Source organism: Triticum aestivum, chromosome 4A (assembly GCF_018294505.1).
Source record: "Triticum aestivum cultivar Chinese Spring chromosome 4A, IWGSC CS RefSeq v2.1, whole genome shotgun sequence".
Lineage (NCBI taxonomy): Eukaryota > Viridiplantae > Streptophyta > Magnoliopsida > Poales > Poaceae > Triticum > Triticum aestivum.
This window is the reverse complement of record NC_057803.1, coordinates 736,989,985-737,010,342: the sequence shown is the minus strand read 5'-3', so window position 1 is coordinate 737,010,342 and position 20,358 is coordinate 736,989,985. Positions and strand designations below refer to the sequence as shown.

Sequence of the window (20,358 nt, the reverse complement as noted above, 5' to 3'; positions counted from 1 at the left end):
TGGACCAAACAATCCCCTGACCATACATGCACCCACCATTGAAGCCATTCATTTTCCAGGGCTAATAAACAAGCAGTTGTACAGTTCAAAGTAGAGACTCAAACATGTAGTATAAGCCAATCTAATAAGCCGTCAGGCATACATTCAAAGCAAAAAAGTAAACACATATAAACAATCACCCATTTCCAATCCTCTAGTGCTTACTCTCATTCTAAAGTCAAATTAATTCGGATTGGAATCTCAGGCTGTCCTTCTCTTCTCCTTTCGTTCCAAGAGCAGCAAATGAATCTCTACTCCTAATGTCTCAGTTGGTAGTCCGCGTTTCGGGTTTTATTTTCGTCCCACCTAATCTGGTTTTATTTGGTACCTATTTTGGTACCTCCTCCCACCTCACGCTGAGCCGCCACGAACCGAAAAAACCAGTACCTATCCCCCACGCAGTCCAGTTGCTATCCTCCCGTCGCACCCAAAAAAAGCGAACGAAAAAAATTCTACGATAAAAAACCTACAAAAATTAACCAGCGAAAAAAACCCCAAACCAATCACACGCACATACTAGCGAGGCCTCCCACCCTCGAGCGAGAACCACTCTCACGCACGACTCTCTGCCCTCGTTCGCCGCCGCCGCCGCTCCATCGCCGCCGCCCTCGTTCGCCGCAACCGCCGCTCCCTCCCTTCGCCGCCACCCTCGTTTGCCGCCCTCGCCGCTCCATCCCTTCATCTCCGCCCTCGCACATCAAAGCCGACACCACTCCAGGCCTTCGCCGCCGCCTCTCGATCTTCTGCCTAAGGTTCCCCGCTGCACCACCCCTCCCTCGAGCGTGGGCGGCCACCGGCGAAGGATCCCCGCTCCCCCTCCTCTCCTGCCACACCGGTCTCCTCCCTAATCACAAAGTGGGCGCACGCGGTGCGGGCTCCGGCGAACGCGGCCGCGCGCGATCCAGAGGCCCGGCGGCGCCCACATCCCTCGCCTCTCTAGTCGCACGTCGCCTCCCTAACCACGAAGTGGGCGCACGCGGGGTGGGATCCGGCGAATGCGGCCGCGCGCATCCCTCGCCTCTCCGATTGCATGTCTCCTTCCTTCCTACAAAGTGGGTGCACACAGGGTGGCCACTCCGCCAACCGACTCCAGGAGCTCTGCTTTCGCAACGGCAACATCTACATCAAGCTCGGCCAACACATCGCACAACTGGTACAGAAAGGAATTCCTAACTCTGTGAGGGTACGCCTGAATTCACTTTGGATTCATCTGTGGTAAGATTGCATAATTTTGTGGCTGAGGAACAGCTGCTTGTTTGCTTGTACTACCACAGGTGTATGTGCAGATGATGAGGGCGCCGATGCTCAAGAGGTCGTCCGTGGAGTCATCAAGAAAGAGAATGGAGAATTGCCACAAACTGTTAGTTCCTTCATTGCATCACGGCATTGTCTTACACTCTGCTGAAGTAACTTCGTTGTTGTATTGATTAGCAAAACCAAACAATCAGAATGAGTCTGCTTAGTTTAGTTGTTGGCCAACAGAGTATTCACCTTAAATCAGAACCTGGATTTATGCTCAGCTTGTTTTTAGCTTAGAAGAAACTCTGACATAAAATTTGGCTTTCCCCTATTCCCGGTGGTGCAGGTTTTTGCATAATTCTTCCTTGTCCCGCTTGCAAGTGCTTTTCTTGTGCAAGTCCATGCGTCCACAACACATGATGGGAAAAAAAGTTGCTGTCAAGATTGTTGTTATTATATAAGAAAAGACTGCAGTTCATTCGTTCACTTATGTTAAGTTTGCACTCTTCAATTATGACAGCAGAGTTCACCAGCATGTTGTCTGTCTTTCACTTTTTTGACCCCTGTTTTGGCTTACAGGTTCAACACGACCACTTGGTGGATACTTCCATAATAGATATCGCCACCGTGGATTTAGTAGTGAATGCTCTTCATTATATTTTCCCTAAATTTGACTACAGGTAAAACCAGTCAATGGGTGCAACCGTTCTTTGTCTATTACCTTGTTGTCTCTCTCCCTCGTTTTAACATACCACCTCGAAAGCTTTTAGACTTATGCTAATTTTTAGAATTAGTTATGATAGAGAGAAGGACTCCGATCTCCATGCTTTGACTGATGGAGTCTTACCAAAAAATGGCAGGTGGTAGTGCGATATTGTCGTGAATTTTGCTCTCTTCTTTTAATTAGCTTTAATATGAAATAACGCCATGCTTCTATGAAGGCAAGTATGTTGACTGGGTTGATGTGGAGCTAGAGAAACTTGAGAGGACACAGGAGGTGTTATTATGAAGTGTGCTAAATTGTGTTTTTGAGGAAGACAATCATCTTATCCTAAAACAGAAAGACTAAGCTCAATTCCATGCTTGAAGCCTTGTGTACAGAATGCTCTAATTCATACTGGACTGCTATTCCTGACATGTCAATGGTTTCGGGGTATTATTTGAGCTGATATGGAGGGACTACTTCAGATTTCATCCACCAAAATATGGGAACTCCATTTTCTTACTAGGTAAATAAAATATAAAATTGTATCATTCTGAACTTTTGCCTTTCATGTATATTACCGAAAGGATGCACACATGTTTTCTTCTTCTGTGATCTCCTGTGATCATTAATTCTGAAAGAAATCTGTTGTGATCATTAATTCTGAAAGAAATCTAAATAATTGCTAGAGTGAGGAGGAAAAAGGAAGAAAATTCTGATCATTTTGGTCATGGTCTTCGAGGATGATTGCTGGTGCAGTGCTCACTCGGTGCTCTAATTTAGCTTATTCGAGCTGTAGGTCTAGATTAATTTTTATCTTAATTGGATATCAAACGATTAATCAAACAGAGTTGGGGTTCATCCAGGCTACATAGGTCTGATTGTATTAGTGTCAGTTCCTTGAAGTCAAAGTACTACTATGATCGAAGAGAAATACTTTTAAAATGATCGCCGAAGTGATAGAAGACAAAATACAAATTAAATCTTAACGTGTACATGTTTTATTTGCTCCCATGTTCACTTTTGTCGAGTTACAAACTGGACCTTTGTGGTGTGCGTCTATACGTCCTCTCCAAAAGATTGGTTAACTTTAAGTTACTATACAATCAGACCTCTACCGCATCGTGTATTTGTTTTACTTCAGAGATGTGCTCCCATCGTTGTTGGCTGTCGAATTTGTGTTGCAGTTCATACCCACCACGTTCGTGTCTTCACAACTTCGTCCTCCAGCACAAACGCCAGAATGGAGCAAAAGTTGTGATTTGCCAGGTCGGTGAACTGATCCAGCTCGCGGCTATGGGCCGGGTGCTGTGTCCGCACAGGAGAACTGATACAGCTCGCTGCCAGGGTGCCATCCCTCTTCTTCTGTGCCATAAAGCCCCTCGATTGAATCTCTGAATCAGCAAATCAAAATTGCCGACCCAGCCAATCTCGTCGGAACATCGTCTAGCTTGCCGTGCTCCACTCACTGTAAGTTTGTGTCACTTTACATGGCACTTATCTCTTCTGGCTCACAGACACCTTCAATGGACCTTTGCCACTACTAACAGTCTGTATTGTACACTCCAGGACCAAGGCGATCGACATTTTCTTGGCTGGTCGATGGTGATTGCTCCCATGTCTGTTTCTTTGTTCTTTACAGAATTTGGTTCTATAATATCATCATTTAGTGAATTTTACCTACCTACACAAACATGATATGACCTGCTATTGCATGTTCTCTAAGGTAATGTATAAATTTGTTGCTTAGTTAGGAAGAGGCTAAATCGTGTTGGATTTGCAGCGAGAGGAAGCTTGTCAACATGATGAACAGGGTAGTTTTTACTGAGGGCAGCTCGGCAAGGAAGAGACCGGATGTTTGTCATTGACCTACTTTGAAAGTGAGTGTATTTACCTCATCTGGTCGTTGTTTCCTCGTGAATTAACTTTAGATGGGGGAGCTTGATCTCATAATGTCTACTCATAAAAAATTCCTGACTTCCTTTTTATTAGTAGCATCTTTCTTAACGAAAGGTTACAAATCTTAGTTAAATGGACTATTCAAGATGTTCTATGGTTTAAATTACTTTGACTTGGACTTAGGGCATCTCCAGCCGCGCCCCCAGGAAGGCCTCCCCAGGCGATTTTTTCGCGCCGGCGCCGAAAAAACGGCCCAGTCGCGCCCCCAGGAGCCCGATTTTCGCCGGCTTGGGCCGAAAACAGCGCCGGCGGACCCAGCCCGAACCCGGTGCGCTGGGGGGTGCCCGGGGGCGCCGGGGCGAGCTGTTTTGGCGCGAAAAAGACGCGGGCCAGCCGCATCAGCGACTCGGCGCCTCGTCTTCCCCCAACGGCCTCGGTTCCTGCGGGGAATCAATGGCAAGGCTGCCGCCGGTCAGCAGCGCTTCACGGGACGGCACGCTGACGCCTCCCCTCCCTCGCACGCGTACACACGGGCGCGGCCCGGCTATAAAAGCCGGCGGCCTCCACTCGCCTGTGCCCACGAATTTCGCCGAAACTTGCCATGTTTGGCCGAAATTTAACTAGTTTTTATCATAACTTCGCCGAACGGTTTTTTTTTAAATACGCGCCTGGGGGGCGGCCCTGGGGGCTGACGGATGGGGACCGACTCACCCCCGGGGCCATTTTTTGCGCCGGCTCACCCCCAGGCGGCGCTTTTAGACGCCCCCTGGGGGGCCAACGGCTGGAGATGCCCTTATTAATGTCAGTTGAATAACATTTATTTTAATATTCTCCATGAGATGGCTCATCATTCTGAGTGTTGAATAATATTTAGTTAGAAGAATATATAGGGAAAGCAACTCATGTTCCTCGATTAGACCTTATGTTATACCTAATTACTGGAAATAAAATGTTGTTCAGACGAAGGCTAAAACTACAGTGGCAGACATGCTTCCAAGATCTCGTGAAGATCATTCTGCTGATGATGGTACTCTAACAGAAGAAGAACAATGGGAAAGAGAGCAAGCCAGCCTTGTTCTGTTGTTGAGAGGGGGAAGTTGAAATCTTACCAGATAAAAGGCGTTAAGTGGCTAATATCACAGTGGCGAAATGAGCTTAATGGGATACTGCGTGATCAAATGGGCCTTTGAAAAACAATTCAGACAATTGCATTTCTTGGTCATCCTAAAGGGAATGGTCTGTATGGTCCATACATGGTTATTGCTCTTCCTTCCACCCTGTCAAACTGGTTGAACGACTCAATGAGGTAAAGCATCCAGAGTTGTCCTTCACTGTGCTTAGTTTGTTTGCTATCTTATGTGGAATACTTAATTTCAGGATTGCTCCTTCTCTAAATGGTTTGATTTATCATGGAGATAAAGTGGCTCGGACAGAGCTAGCGAGAAACTACATGCCCAAAACTGTTGGTCCTGGTTTTCTGATAATAATCACTTCATATGAGATGGCTATGTTTGATGCAAAGTTTCTTGCTAATTATAAGTGGAAGTCACATGATCTGAATTATTGCCCTTATATATTTCTCTCTCTTCCCCATGTATGTACGTGTTGGCCAGATTCTTTTTTCCAGGGACATCTTTAAAAAAATACAAAGTGCAAATTATTGAGGGAGTTGGGGCACGTTCCAATGGATAAAATGCTCCTTTGACTAGGAGTTGGGGCAGAGTTGTGGTCGCTACTGAATTTCATTTTGCCTGATATATTCTCATCCCATGACGAATTTGAGTCATGGTATGATTCATTTCCTTTTGATGGGCATTTTCTATATGTGCCATTTTTGTTCATTAGTTTTAGTATCCTTGAATTACTTTGTTTCCCAATAACTGATTGCTGTCTCATGCCTTTTGTTTGCCTTTTACAGTTTTATTGTTGTAATTATATATAAATTATCTTGATTGTTGTAATTAACATTTGTTTAGGTTTCAAACAATTTAGCTTTCAAAAGGTTTAGCTTTCTCACTTCCTGTATGTTCAGCGCCTGGGCTTGTGGTGTATGTTATGTTTGTCTGTTCCTGTTCGTACCTTCGTGATGACTGGTTCGGTGCGTCGTGCATGTGGGTCCTATGTGCAGCCATCGCGAGAGCACGACCCAAATAAGGAGCCTTTTCACAAGTCACAGCCCAACATCAAAGAGAACTCTTTCTCTTTCAGCGATTTATTGCAATTGTCATCCATTGATCGAGTGTACACAGGTATGTATATTATAGTATAGTTTGTCAGAAATAAAGGAGGGGTGGACACCCTGCCTCGCCCTACCGGGAGCTCCATGGATGCTATCGCGAATATCCTTGTCCTGTAGTATAGCTTTAGTATTTCTCCCACTTTTTCTGCGACATGTGTAAATGTAGTTACATTGAGAAAACGAGAGATATTTTGTTGGGATTTTTTTGAAATATATTTGTTACCTAGGTATCCAAATTATTGCTGGATGCATGTTCATGTGAGAAAATGTGGACGGCTACAGAAGAATCGTAAACTTTGTCATATAAAGTTGGAAGTGTTGAACTGCTCAAACTTTCTACTTTGCAAGCAAATAAAGTGATGCAAGGTATTCAAATGTCTATTGTTTATGAGAATTTATGTTGGGCTCAACATTAAATTAGTGCTTAATTGTTGCTTGGTGATTACTGTTCCATTGTTTCAAAAAGATGTCTACTGTTGGACTCTTTCATAGTTTATGTTTAAAAAATCAATTGTATACATATATCTACCTCAATTGATGCATTACGAAACTTGTCTCATTAATTCCTTGTCCCATTATTTTGCTCAGACTGGCTTGCCCCTAATTTTATAGATCCTGCCAAATTTCTAAATCTTACTTCACGTGGAGCTGGTAGAATTCCTAAATCTTCCCCACCATGTTAATGTGTGCTAGATTCATCCATTTTAGGGACAAGCTTTTTCGGACGGAGGGATTACTAACCAACAGCATGTGTCTACACTCTTTAGCAGTTAACAGAGTGATTAGTGCCAGCCTATGTGAGTTCAATCGATCTATCTTTTACTGGCATTACCCATTGTGTAAATTGGGATTATTCGCACCAGCCTTCATACACTCCTAAAACATGGTGGGGAAGACAAGCAAATAGATATCACGATGGTTGCTGCCTAGAGAGAAGTGAACAGAAGAGAAGACACAACATGCAGCGGAAGACAATCAGATATATCACTTGTTGCTTTACATCTTTTGTTTGAGACTTGCTACCAGATTGCTCTTGCAACCAAAGGAGGAAGTCCAGAACCTTAGAGGTTTTCCCGTGAGTGCTTGATTACATAGATAGGCTCTTTCTGATGACACCGAGGCTACGACAATGAGTAGGCATACTCTTTTCAAAATGAGTAGGCATCTTTCCTTTCTGAATAATGACAAAATTAAATTGTTTACTTGTTAAGCTTTCCCTTGAACGACTTACTATTGTTATGCACTTATATTAAATGATTTTTTTTCCATTTTGTAGTATCCTACAATGGTTTACAGATGGTGTAGCTCCTTGCACTAAGTTGACCGAGCAGCGATCTAGAGATCTCAATACAGATCGATGACACCTCCTCGAGATCCACTTATCTGCAGCCCCCAACCCTGGTATAGTATGAAAAACCTACAAATAAATCAGAAGAATAGGTAATTATCAGATGCTTATGTTTGTTGGTGTAGTAGTCCTTTTAAGTCCAATCATAGAAGTGTTGCTTGATGCTTCCCTTTAGCCGAGTGACTTTGCATGCTAATAAATTAATGGATAGGTCTAATTAATATTTTTGAGTGCATAATGTTTTGCGAAACCCTTAATTTCATAGTGCAGTTGTGTCTTACCTTCTATGCGGGCCTATAGGTATGTGCTTTATCACTTTTTTGTTTCTTATAAAATGTCCTTGTTTTGTTTCTTATGTTTAGGTTTAGATTTTTTTTTCTTCAACTTGTAGGCTCACTCGGGTTTTCTTTCAATCTAATATTTTCATGCGGAATATTCAAGAGATATCCAAGAGAAATACAACTGCATCCGGCCTCAGAACATACATTGAATAAATTTGTGTTGTTGTGTTTTGAATGATGACTCTACCTGCAGTAGAAATGTATCAGGAATGATATGCATTATGGTTGTATTATGGACGTGGCTATGCTTGCCATATTAGCTATATATTTTTCATATATTTTTGTGTTTGTTCTTGGGGGTGGGTTGTGGCAGTTTCATAAAGGTCCAATTTGATTGTTTTTATGATGATCTCAAGATATTTCACACCATACAGATTAACCATCGATAGTTTTAGTTAATGATTTCTGTTATTTATCTCCCAACGGTTATCCGTCCACACATTTGCATGCAAATACAAGTAAAAAACGGTTTTTGACTTTCTATTTCTTGATCAATTAACATTGGAAAGTTAGCACTATGGGGCCTTAGCACGACAACTTCCCGACTGTCTACTACAACAAGGTTTGCCCGGCTCCGGTGATGGAGGGGCAATGACGGCAGCGCGCCTTCGGCTCGCTCAAGTGCTTGTAGTCGTCGCTAGGCGGTCCACGGACATGAATGTAATTTTTATTACCTTTGTTGTTCTTTATACTGCCATGATTGAAGATGAATAGATTGGAAGTTTCTTACAAAAAAAAAACTGCAAAATTTAGCATGCTGATGATGGAAGAAAGTTTTAATCAAGGAATTATTTGTAAGCAAAAACTCAAAATTTTATTCCATTCTCTTGAGTGCATTCCTCCTTATTTAATCATCGATATCCGTATGCTAGCTTCATGTTTCAGTCATAATTCCTTTCTCTTCGAGGGAATTTATGACCAGGTGCGCTCATATACTTCTATCTTCTAAACATGTTTTCATATGAATGAGCTGAAGTCATTTCCTAGAAACTATGGTGCTTTTACTTTTTATTTTTCTGATTATTTTTCACAAGTTATCAAAATGCATTATTTTACCGACCATCACAAGTTAACGAAATGCATTATTTTACCGTTTAAATGATGCTAATTGCCTAGGGTCGATAGTGTAGAAAAATAGAATAATTTTCTACTTATTTATCTTGTTACGGTAGTTTTTGTATATAAGAAACTACAAAGATATAACAAACCAACTTTCTTTATCAAAATTCATCTAATAGAGGACCCTATTGTGTGACAACATTGAGACACAACGTGGAGCATTGCAACTTTCACAATGATATTGGAGGCAAGGGAATATTTTAACTCGTTGTTAAAAATATGAAAGGGAAAAAGAGACGACATCACATATTATGACCATGGTATGTGTATTGTAGATCTTTAGAAATGCATGGCCAATATGTTATTATGTCTTGACTTGTCCTTATGATTGAGTGCTTGTCAGGAAATTGCTACGGGACATAGCTCGGCAAGCAATGATTTTTATTATGTTGTTGTCATCAGATGGTACCTCGGTGAGTAAGTTGATGATAGCCTTCTAATCATGGGTGTCAAGTCCAATCAAATCTGGTTGAGGGCCATCTTATTGTGCTCAGATATGGAAAGAATCCGCAGCTGCTCCGTTGCCACTTGCTGCCGGCACTTGATGCAGAGGGGTGAATGAAAGGAGAATGTGAATAATGAAGAGTGCACGGCAAAGTAGTGGACCGTACCTTTTTTTTATCACAATGAGGGAGTTAACCCACACTAGATCCACGATCTGCTGAATGCCGGTTGTCTGGTTCGAGCTGATAGATAGTTACCATGGAGAGCGAGGCGGTGTGGGGAACCTCGTGGATGACCCTGTCTATGCTTCATAACCAAAACATAATCTTCTTTTGGTTATTTCATTTTCTCTGGGATTTGTCCTCTTATGCTTCTCTTATTGCCTCAATAAAGTTTGGTGTTGTGGCAACTCACGGACACATACCTCGACAACAGTCTTTTTTATTTTAAAAGAGGCAAAAGGATCACATGATATATATCATTTCATATAACTTGGCAGCAAAACACACTGTGGTGGTCACCCTCAGCTACGACGATGTGCATTCCTTGGCACCGGGAATTGGGCTGGGACGTCGTGGAGAGGAGAGAAGGGGGCGGGCGACACAGTGGAGGGAAGGAGAGATGGTGGTGAGAGGAAGGTGCGGGCTGAATGACATGGCGTCGAGGGAAGGCGGCAGCAAAAAGCCGTGGTGGGGAGAGATGGCGGCGTCGACGCCGTGACGTGGAGAGCAAGTCGGGGGAATGAGATGTGCATGTGCCGTGCGGTGAGGGTCAGAGAGTGAACTGTTTTGTTTATTATAAGATGAGAAGAGAATGAGCTGCCGTTTGTGTTTTTTAGGGGAAAATAATTGTTTGCCGTGAGAGAAATATCACTTGCTCATAGCGAGCAACTGACAAATGAATATATATTGTGTATGGGCTTATCTGATTTTTTTTAAAATATGTGTTTATATATTCCCTTCTATAGATTGGAAATAAGAACTATGGCTTCGGATGATGCTTTGAAAGTGTCAACTCACAAAGCTTTATGATGGGCAGACTGCAAACTCATTGAAGTCTTACACAATTGGAAGAGATATGTACAAATAATGGTTCTTCTATAATACCTGTTGGATATGACAATATATAAGATGAATTTTCATATATGCTTATTTTTGCAAAGTATGAGAGAGATGGAGACGTATTATGTCAACATTCAAAAGGAATCCTTTGACAAAGTTGCCGACGTGGTGTTGTTCGAAGGGGCCTAAAATTCACCGAGTTATATACAATAATACACATATATATGTGCAATCAGAATAAAGAATTAAAAGGCCCGTGGCAACGCACGGGCATTGTACTAGTCTAATTATAAGAGTTAACAACAGGCATTGCAGACTTGAAGTAAACAATGAGGATAAACATAGCAGCTGCTGCTGCAGAGCACAGGTGGTGGAGAGAGATATCATATCCCTGTGGAACATTGCTGCTTCTGGAAGAATTCTCCAGGATCAGATATGTTTCCTGGGAGGAAGAAAAATGGTGCCCCTGGCAGGATTCTTCTGAAGCAAGCGAGCACGTGGCAGGAGCTCCAGATCTCACCACCACCTCGACCATGCCTTATCAAGAAAAAATGATACGGGCAAAGTTGCACCGATCTACTTGTACGTACTTCAGCGGCTTTCGTAGATTCTTTCGTGAGTAGTAATATGCTTGCAAAGCTACTGTGCAAAAACCGAATGCCGAGCTACTACAATTGTTTGGAAAAATTATGCTTGTAAGATGCCTATGTGTCGTGACATGTAAAGCACCCTTGATGGTTAGTTTATAGTAAATGAATTTATATGTAATATCAGTATTACCCATATGCCTACACATAACATGCTACAATTGCCAAACAGGGCCACATTAAACAAATTGCTTATAGAGAGTATTTTGCAAGTAACCAAAAAAAACTTGTGTAAATATGCAGTCTGACTACAAATGTACTACAACTATGTATCACATCTACTCTTTAGTCTTATGATGAGTATCATCAATTAAATCTCATGATACCTTTTGCAACTAACGAAGTAAATTGGTGAAGATTAAAATAATATAAAATACATATGACAGCCCCATTGGCATTCCTCATGAACTGTTTACATAGCTGATACAATGCAACATGGCTGATACAAAACATACAGAAGTTAGCATGCATACCAACATTGCACTATCTTATGGCACTAGCAGAAGGAGGCTCACCTCAGCAAGATGCCCTCGTCAGGTAGAGCAGCGACACGAGCGGCTCCGCTTGGCCGGCGGGAAGGAGAAGGGCCAGGTCGGGGCAGATGGGCGACGGATCCGGGAGCACAGCAGGGACCATGGCGTCGTCCTCGCCGCTGGCCTCCTTCCTACAGAGACGAGGCCATGGTGAGAGAGGGACAGAAAGAGAGAGGAGAAATCCGTGAAAGAAGGGGGAAGAGGAGAGGGATCCGGTGCAGTGCCTCACCATGGCGGCTCGGTCCCCGTGCTAGGGTTTGGGGTGTCTCCGTCAACAGCTGCAGTTGGGTCGGACCCCCCTCCATGGCCGACCTCGAGGACGGTGGCGGCTTAGGTCGATGACGGCGCGTCGATGTCACCGTGGATCTGGGCGCCGCATCACCACGTCCTCCTCGCGCTCCAGAAGTTAGCATGCATACCAACATTGCAGTATCTTATGGCACTAGCAGAAGGAGGCTCACCTCAGCACGATGCCCTCGTCAGGTAGAGCAGCGACACGAGCAGCTCCGCTTGGCCGGCGGGAAGGAGAAGGGCCAGGTCGGGGCAGATGGGCGACGGATCCGGGAGCACATCAGGGACCATGGCGTCGTCCTTGCCGCTGGCCTCCTTCCTACAGAGACGAGACCGTGGTGAGAGAGGGACAGAAAGAGAGAGGAGAAATCTGTGAAAGAAGGGGGAAGAGGAGAGGGATCCGGTGCAGTGCCTCACCATGGCGGCTCGGTCCCCGTGCTAGGGTTTGGGGTGTCTCCGTCAACGGCTGCAGCTGGGTCGGACCCCCCTCCATGGCCGACCTCGAGGACGGTGGCGGCTCAGGTCGATGACGGCGCGTCGATGTCATCGTGGATCTGGGCGCCGCATCACCACGTCCTCCTCGCGCTCCAGGAGTGGGCAGTGGTTCCCCTTCTCAACCCTGCGACGAGCGTGCGGTGCGGCAGCGGCCGGCTGGGCGAGAAGACGACGGCAACATGGGGCTGGACCTGGACGGCGGCGGGGCTGGGAGGCGCGGGTGAGGTTCTAGGGTTTGGAGGGAGAGAGAGAGAGGCGAGGCGGGAGGAGCTGGCCGCGGGGGAGGGGCGAGTGCGGGAGGGAGGCAGCGGCTAGGGTTCTAGCACGGGAGCTGCTGCTTTTATATGTTTATGTGGTGAAATGACAAAAATGCCCTGGTGGGGGCATGGATATTACAATCTGTTGCAATTGGAATTTTATCCGACGGCCGAGGAAGACCGGGTAAATATCCAACGACCCACAACAATTTGGACCGAGATCCGACGGCCTGTGTCGCGAGGAGATTTCGATCCGATGGTCCAGAATCCAAACGAACGGGAGAGCTCCATTTTGCTTCAGACTCTAACAAGGGGATTCTAGGTTGAGAGCTCAAAACTTCAGGCACTTGGTTTTGCTCCTTCCAAGTCTGACACCTCATTATTTATTTATAATAAGTCAAATACATACATATTTGTACTTATATATGTTGATGATATCATAGTCACAAGTTCATCAGATGAGGCTATCACAGGATTGTTAAAAGATTTAAATTCTGAATTTGCTCTCAAGGATCTGGGAGACCTACATTATTTTCTTGGCACTGAAGTAAAATGACAAGTTTGGCTAATTTCTTCATCATTTTCTGCACCAATTTTTTCTGCTTCATCACAAAACTCATCACCACCATTAGTAGGAGAATTAGTCAGTAATTGATCATTAGTAGTAAAAGCATCTCCATTATCAAAACTGGTGAGATGAGATGGTAGAAGATAGATTTCCTTTTGAAGGAGAGCGCCGGCGTTTGGGTGGAGATGTGCAAAATGGAAAACAGTCTCGTCGAACACGACATCACGGGAGATGTAGACACGACCCGTGGATACATCAAGGCATTTTACACCTTTATGTTGTGGACTGTAGCCGATGAAGACACACTGTTTTGACCGAAATAGGAGCTTGCAATTATTGTAGGGACGATGATTTGGCCAGCACGTACAGCCAAACACTCGGAGTGATTTGCAATCGGGCTTGGTGTGAAGGAGGCGTTCTACCGGAGTTTCATTGTTGACAACTCTACTGGGTAGGATATTAATAAGATGAACTGTGGTAAGAAAGGCTTCATCCCAGAATTTTAATGGCATAGAGGCAGCTGCAAAAAGAGCTAGACCTTCTTCGACGATATGCCTATGCTTACGCCCGGCGGATCCGTTCTGTTGGTGAGCATGGGGACATGATATGTGGTGAGATATGCCAATCTGTTGGAAGAAGGAATTGAGGTTTCTGTATTCCCCTCCCCAATCAGATTGTATAGCTAGAATTTTGCAGTTTAACTTTCTTTCTACAAGTGCTTGGAAGTTGTGAAAAACTTGAAACACATCAGATCTCTTTTTGAGGAGATAGATCCATGTGTACTTACTGAAATCATCGATGAAACTCACATGATAAGTGTGGCGCCCAACTGAAGTAGGCGCAAGACCCCAAACATCAGAAAAAATGAGTTCAAGAGGTTTGGTGGAAACACTTGTAGATATAGGATAAGCTAACTAGTGAGTTTTAGCACATTGGCATGAGTCACAAATGGTTTCACAACTACGCTCACCAACAAACGGGAGCTTATTCTTTCTCAGCAATTTATCAATCGAAGGAAATGACATGCCCTAATCAATCGTGCCATCGTGTTGAAGACACTTTGGTGACACCATAGGCTTGTTTATTCAATCTCCTAAGCTCCGAAATCAACGGGTAGAGCCCTCGAACGCATCTACCTCCATAGATGATTTTCCTCCTGACCTGATCCTTGATCAAAAAGAAAAACAGATGAAATTCAAGGAATACATGATTATCGATGGCAATGCGATGAACGTAAAGGAGATTTTTCGATGCACTAGGGACATGCAAGATTTTTCTGAGACGAATATTTTTGTAGGGAGTTTTTATTACTGAATGACCAACATGACTAATGCTCATACCTTCTCCATTGGCGGTATGGACTTGGTCTTGCCCGCGATACTTCTCGCGCATGGTCACCTTCTCCAACTCCCCTGTGATGTGATTTGTCGCGCCGCTGTCCACGTACCAGTTCGTGTCGACGCCGTAGGAGTCGTATTCTGCCCCCGCAACCTTCTCATCTTGGGAAGATTCTTCATCTTCCTCGTAGCGGTACCAGCAGTCCCGCGCGGTGTGGCCTGCCTTGCCACAGATTTGGCAGTGCGGGACGTTAGGAGCAGCGCGGGGGCGGCCTCCGCGACAAACCTTGTTGCTGTTGTTGTAGGGCCGACCGCCGCCGCCATTTCTGCCGCGTGGAGGAGGGCTACCATCGCCGCCTGATGACTTGCCCTTGGTGCGCTGCGGCCCATGGTAGCGGGATGAGCCGCCGCCGCCGCCGCGTCCGCCGCCACCGCGGCCGCGAGAGGCCGCGTTTGCAGAGGATTTGAAGCCTCCATCGGATCCCGCCGCGCTGTAGAGGGCGAGACGCTGATCGAAGTTGCTCATCTGGGCGTAGAGGTCGTCGAGGTTGATGGGCTTGGTGCGGGCGTTGTTGGCGGAGACAAGAGGCTGGTACTCCATGTCGAGGCCGGAGGTGATGTAGGGGATGAGCTCATCATCATCGATGGGCTTGCCAGCAGCTGTGAGCTCATCTGCAAGGGACCTCATGTGGGCGAAGTAGGTGGCCACCGACTGCGTCCCCTTCTGCGCCGTGGAGAGCGCGACTCTGATGTTGTTGACGCGCGCCCTGGACTGCAACGAGAACATGTGGGCAAGGGCTGCCCAGAGCTCGTGTGGCGTGGCTATGGATGTGACCTGAACGAGGACTTCCGTGGTGAGGTTATTGAGCAAGTATCCAAGTACCTGCTACCCTTCTCTGAACCAGATCGGATAGAGAGGGTTGGGTGTTTTCTCCTCCTTCCCGTCCTTGTCCTTCGTGGTGAGGAACTTGGCGGGCTCCGGCATAGTCCCGTCGACGTAGCCGATGTAACCAGCACCTCTCAGCTGCGGCGTCACCTGCGCACGCCACAGAACGTAGTTGGTGCGGGTGAGCTTCTCGGCGACCTGCCCGATGGAGGCGGCCTGAACGGAGCTTGAGAAGGACGACATAGCTGGTGATTGGTTTTGCTAGATGTGGTGGATAGAGGAGGCTCTGATTACCATGTAAACGAGCGGAGAACGTCGTACCTCGTTGGAGGCGACGATTGCATGTTAATATAGGCAGGGGCATCTCCCTCATAAGCATACAAGTCGTTGAGATTACATCTTGAGAAACAAGGAAGATCTAGAGAGATAGATAGATAAGAAGTTACAACAATACGGCTCTATCCATCTAGCCCGACCTGGTTCGGCCGGTGCGCCCTATGGGCCTACCATAACATGTTTAACAGTCCTCCGGTCTGTGTCGCTCTCAGAAGCTCGTCGCCGCCGGCTGCATCCCCGCCGCCCATCACCGCCATAAACCAAGCCAAGGTACTTCCTTTCCCGACTCATCACGGCGGGGTCACCACCACCGGCTTCTACCCGGGAATCTCCATTTTCCTCGGCCTGATCCATGATTCCCTCTCTCCATCTGCAGATCTGACCCCTGCTCCTGCCTAGGCCCTTCCGCTCCAATCCATGGAGAAGGCGGAGATGGAGAGGAGCCTCGAGAAGAAGACCAAGTCGGAGCAGGACAGCCATCCGGGGGTGACGGTGGAGGCGGCCAACCTGCTCACCGACGACCTCATCCTAGAGATCCTCTCCCGCCTCCCGGTCAGGTCCCTCCACCGCTTCAAGTGCGTCCCCATGCCCTTGCGCCACCTCATCGCCGACCCGTCCAACCGCAAAAAGCTGCCCCAGACCCTCGTCGGCTTCCTCTACATGACCATCAGCAACAAACCGGATCACCCAGGTGGACGCCTGCAGTGGCCTCCTTCTCTACCGTGGCTTGAAGAAGAAGATGGCGAGTTGGGATTGGGATGATTTCCGTTTTGCAGTGTGCGATCCCACCACTGGGAGGTGGGTGGAGCCGCCTCCTCAGGCCGGCGCCGGCGCCGGCAAACAGATGTAGCCACACTGCAGGTCTGGCCTTTGATCCAGCAGTCTCATCCCATTTCCACGTTTTTCATTTCGACGAGACAAGACATACTCGTCGAGCATGACAGCAGTGAGCATCTACTCGTCGCGCACAGGAGCCTGGAGTTGCAGGGATAGTGGGATGGCTGAGGAAGTGGGCCTGTTAAGCTCTGTTAAATGTGTCTTTGTTGGCGGTATGATGTACGTGATTGGCAACCTGGAGGAGTTTGTGCTGTGGTGGTGGACACGGAGGGGAACGTGTGGAAGACTATTCGGCTGCAGTATGGGTCGAGATTTGGTACGGTTGGATCATTGCAGGGTTGCTTACACTATGCTATTGCTTCCGTCGATGATAACAATAAGATCCTGGATTCTGAGATATCACTCTGGTACCTCAAGGATCGCGATAGTAAAGAATTGGTCCTGAAGCACACTGCCAGCATTGATAAGCTTATGAGCATAACGGCGCTGGAGTACAGGGTTGTTGAGATTCATCCAGATTGCGACACCATTTTTCTGGTTTCGCGCCCAGGCGATACCTTGGTAGCGTATGATATGCAACATCAGAGATTTGGTTGTATCCTTAATCTTGCGAAAGACAATATACAACAATTTCTACCCTATGTTCCTATATTCTCAGAGCCATTAGCAGACACAGATGGGCAGTAGTCTTTTTTACCTTCAGACCACCCTTGTGCTTCCTCGAAGAAATGGCTCTTCAGTGGGCCGAAGAATTTGTCTGTGTACTTTGAAATCTATTTGAATCATACTGCTCAGTTTGCTGGTGCTCACAATCCTGCTTGCTTGATTTCCAGCTCAGAACAATGCCTGGTAAACCTACAGATTATGCATCATGTCATTCTGAAAGAACGCTATTACCCTTGTTCTTATTTGCCCAGCACTGGATGTTGTTTCAGACATGTTCTTGGGCTAAATTTTACTGTAATCGGCCCTCTTTTCCATAGTAGTCAGTTATTGTGCTAATCCTAAATCTTAATGCAGATGTCAACCTGCTAGTGTACTAAATGATTCAATCAGGCTGGTTACTGTTGCGATGTCTAGTTGACCTTATTCATTCAGTATTTTGGTAGGGTACTGCATTTGAGCAAGGCCTGTTTATTTGTGTCTCCTGTATCTAATGAATTCAGTAGATCTCAAAATTAAATAAAATTGCAAGCTTTGATGAAAAGTTCCCATTCTGGGTGTATGCGCATTTTGTACATATCATATGAGCGTGTGCAACGGAATGTTCATCCCTTACTTAGAGAGGAAGAACCACATACTCTTGTATTATCTCCATTTCTGCTATAATTTCAGGGGCAGTAGCAGCGTAGAAGAAGCAGATCTGACTATTTCTGCGGTTTTGGTCCAAGTTTCTCTTTCTGAAGCTGCTCCTCTCTTGTCAAGGTACGGGCGTACTAGTAACAAATAGCAGCATTTACTATATTCCTTTCGTTGTGTTTTCTAATTAAGTTGCAGTAATGGATAATAGTCCACAAGCACTAAGATAACATCTTGGGTGTCCATTTGGTGGTGGCAAGAAATCAATAGCTGATGGATTAGGTTGATTCAATTTGCTGCAGTGCATTAATCGCGAGTCTTCCTGAATGTGTGATACTCCTGTTCATGGTATGTTGCTTTTAGCTAGGAATCATTCATTTGAGCAATTCATGGTTGTGTATTCCAATATTTTCACATCATAAATGTATATACTATTCAATATCACTGACTAGAGTAATATCCGTCACCCTATACATACCATACCTCTTGGCTAGAGCCATATATGCAAGAGGGGCCCTGAACCAGATTTAATGATTTTTGCATGTGGAATGCGTTGGGTGTAGGATTAATTGTTTGAACTGTCTGGGGAATGCTGGAAAAAGAAACATGGTAGTCTTGTGATAGTATTAAAATCACTTCACTCTGAAATGAATTAACACAATAATACATACAGTAATATCCATCACTGATGCGTACCATCTCTCCCGGCTAGTGTCATAAGCCAGAGGGGTCCTGGACCAGCTATGATCTTTTTTGCATGCGGAATGCGTGGGGTGTACGACTAATATCTTGTCCCAGATCCCATGGTTCGCTCTATTGTTCTAGTGGCATTTGATGATGTTTATATACTGAAAAAAGTAAGTGATGCGTGGCTTTTCAGATGGTTTTTTCAGGCCTAGAAGATGATCAGCTAAAATTCAGCAGTGGTTGGAGTACTTTTACAGGCAACAACCATGGCCATGATTTGCCATTGGCTGTGCCTTTCGACGGTTCTTTTGTTTCGGTTGATAGCAAATGCCTCTCCAAAGCACTATATGGGCGCTCCTATTTGTAAACTAAATCTGAAGGGTACCATCGTTTGAGATCTGAATGCGCTTCCCTATTGACTAGTTAACTATGCACTTCCCTGTTGAAGCATTCGGTTTATGGCTATTAGCCTGCTGCGGCTACTACTAGTACGGCCGCCACCACCAGTCCACCACCACCACCACCACCTGGTACCACTGTTGGGCTGTTCCTGGCATGCCTGAACTATTTGACCCTCCTGAACTCTTAATTTCCATCTGCCGAGCTGGCTAAGTGTGCTCCAGGGGACAAATATACTGATGCAAGAAGCATGAAGGCTTGGCAGACCGAAATACTGCTCGAACTTATCATCCTGTATATTTGTTTTTATATTGTTTTCTGCCACCCTCTTTGCTGACTGAATGTTGATGCTTTTGCAATGTGTCAGGGGTCTTTCTGCTGATGCTTTTGCAGCACTGATTTGCTGACCGAATTGCCATACATCTTTCTGAAGTTTTGCTACATATGCGATGTTGTATTTGCAATCTTGACTGCTGGATGTCCATGGGTCTTTCTGAAGTTCTGCTACTGTCCATATTTGCTGTGTGCACGTGCAGATATTATTAGACCATATGTCTTAAACATGGTTGCTTATTCCTTGTGTCAATTCAATTGGGGCTATTAAAGTGCGTTGTTTTGCAGGCATTTGACGGCTCCACCGCAAGTACATGCTCGTTTACTGCCTGTAACTTGAAGAAGGGAGTGATCGGAGAAGCAATGATTCATGTCGATATATGGTGAGCTAAAGCTGCCTGACAACTTGTAGTGCTCTTAAATTTCAGACAAGCAACCCAGAGAAAGGAACAAGGCAAGGTAGGTGCCCAGTGAGAGTACCGAGGGCGCAGGGCTGCTGTTGAGGGTGTGCATCACCAGGGCAATGTCTCCTTGCCGCAACCAGCTCTTCCGGCGAGGTCACCCAGAGTTCCAAACTCTGTGTACTGCAGGACGGTCTTAAAAAATTGGGGAATGTTTGCCAACAAGATAAGCTGTAAAAAAATTCTGAGGGGAGGCTAACGTAGTAGCGCAATCTCTTGCCTGTAAAGGATAGAAGATCTGCACTGTTTATTTGGTTGGATTGCCCTCTTGATTTTATCATATCAATATTGGTAGACCATGTAACAACATATCACGGAATGAGCACTATGTTCATGCAAAATAAACTTCCGGATTTCCTTCGACAGAAGCAGATATATTTTGTTCTACACATTTATAATAACTACACATCTGGGCGCAGAGCAATAGGATCATCAGAAAACTGCTGTGGCTGATGAAAGACCTTGGTGTGGCTGATGTTATCTTGATCAAGCTACTGAGAGATAATGAGGGTGGGATTACACTTCTGCAATCCCATTATGTTGAGAAGGTGTTGAGTCGT

The 20,358-nt window shown here is 45.4% G+C and overlaps 2 pseudogenes; one reads left to right on the top strand and one right to left on the bottom strand.

Annotated features, from left to right (window-relative positions):
* Nucleotides 1-1,069: 1,069 nt before the first annotated feature.
* LOC123084461 (uncharacterized) lies at nucleotides 1,070-10,621 on the top strand (annotated as a pseudogene).
* A 4,449-nt stretch (nucleotides 10,622-15,070) lies between these two features.
* On the bottom strand, nucleotides 15,071-15,209 carry LOC123088931 (uncharacterized; annotated as a pseudogene).
* Nucleotides 15,210-20,358: the final 5,149 nt, after the last annotated feature.